We start from the raw sequence: 1,697 nt of genomic DNA, 5'->3' as shown, positions 1-1,697 counted from the left end.
CCTCCTGCACGCTCCCCACTGGGGATCAAACCGCAACCCAGGCATGTGCCCTTTGGCCAGAATAGAACCTGGGACCCCTCAGTTTGCAGGCTGATGCTCTATCCACTGAGCCAAGCCGGCTAGGGCTCATTGTAGTTTTAATTTGCATCTCTCTGATGTTAGTGACGTTAGCATTTTTTCATATGTCTCTTGCCATTTGTATGTCCTCTTTTTTTTTTTTTTTTTTTTCCTAAAGAAGCCTCAATTTATTACGGAGAGCATACAAATTCCTTTCCTCATAGGAAAAAAAGTACTATTTCCCTTCACCTGGATGTTAGATATGCCTCTTTCACAGTCCCCAGCTTACTCTTCTACCAGTACTTTCCACATCGGTTAAAATGTTTGTAGAGATAGCTGATGCGTTTGTTAAGGTTGTGTAGGTCATCACGGAACATCGATTTCCAACCATTCCCTTCTTTCGGATACAACGCTGCAATTCATTCCCCTTCCAGCCTTGAAGCTACTTGGGGCCCTTGATTAGTTCTTTGGGGTGCTTTTCAAAATTTCCTAGGATCCCGATGTTATCTTACACCCCAAACATGGCCCTCTTCTTGTTCCAACGATCAACCACTTTGGGGGACGGGATGGTGAGCCTGACAAAATACAAGTCAGGAACACCCAGAGAGAAACTTCTGCAGGCCTGGGGCACTCAGCTCCATAGGCGCCTTCCTGCCTCCGCAGCGAGGCACCCTGCCATTGTTCTGTCTCTCCTCTGCAACAGCATACAGCTGTAGCAGAGTGCTGGCCAGACCTTCAAGGAGATGACAGGAACTGCTCATGCTGCCCTCACATGGGTAATAGGTGAAAGCAGCCATCTTGGGCCTTACCCAGCTGTATGTCCTCTTTAGAAAAGTATCTATTCAGGTCCTTTGCCCATTTTAAAAATATATTTTTTATTGAGTTCAGAAGGGAAGGGAGAGAGAGCTAGAAACATCGATGATGAGAGAGAATCATTGATCAGCTGTCTCCTGCACACCCCACACAGGATTGAGCCCACAACCTGGGCTTGTGCCCCAACCAGGAATTGAACCATGACCTCTTGATTCATAGATCGATGCTAAACCATTGAGCAATGCTGGCTGGGCCCTTTGCCCATTTTTTAATTGGGTTGTTTGTTTTCCTTTTGTTGAGTTGTATGAGTTCTTTACATATCTTAGAAATTAACTTCTTATCAGATGTATTACTGGAAAATATATTCTCTCATATAGTGGGTTCCCTTTTCATTTTGATGCTTGTTTCTTTTGCTGTGCAGAAGCTTTTTAGTTGGATGTAGTCCCATTTATTTATTTTTCCCTTTGTTTCTCTTGACCTAGGAGATGTATCGGCAAAAATTCTGCTATGTCAGATGTCTGAGATTTTTCTGCCTATGTTTTCTTCTAGGATTTTAATGGTCTCATGAATTACAGTCTTTATCCATTTTTAATTTATTCTTGTGTATGGTGTATGGACTTGAATAGATACTTCTCTAAAGAGAACATACTAATGTTAAGTTTGTGGTCTACTTCCTTTCTTTCTTTCTTTTTTCTTTTTCTTTTTCTTTTTTTCTTTTTTTTTTTTTTGCATTTACCTGTCTAATTTTCCCAACACTCATCTTGGTCTAATTGCTGATTGTTCTACAGGCTCCCTCCATAGAGATTACAGGATCTATGGCAGGGATA

The 1,697-nt window shown here is 42.0% G+C and overlaps 1 pseudogene across 1 annotated transcript; it reads right to left on the bottom strand.

The window, feature by feature from the left end:
• Positions 1 to 350: 350 nt before the first annotated feature.
• LOC308257320 (large ribosomal subunit protein mL51-like) lies at positions 351 to 736 on the bottom strand (annotated as a pseudogene). Its single transcript has one exon. The product of its transcript is annotated as a large ribosomal subunit protein mL51-like (transcript).
• Positions 737 to 1,697: the final 961 nt, after the last annotated feature.

Source organism: Plecotus auritus (assembly GCF_963455305.1).
Source record: "Plecotus auritus genome assembly, chromosome: 1".
NCBI lineage: Eukaryota > Metazoa > Chordata > Mammalia > Chiroptera > Vespertilionidae > Plecotus > Plecotus auritus.
Note: the sequence above shows the minus strand (reverse complement) of the source record. Positions and strands in the feature narration are given on the sequence as shown.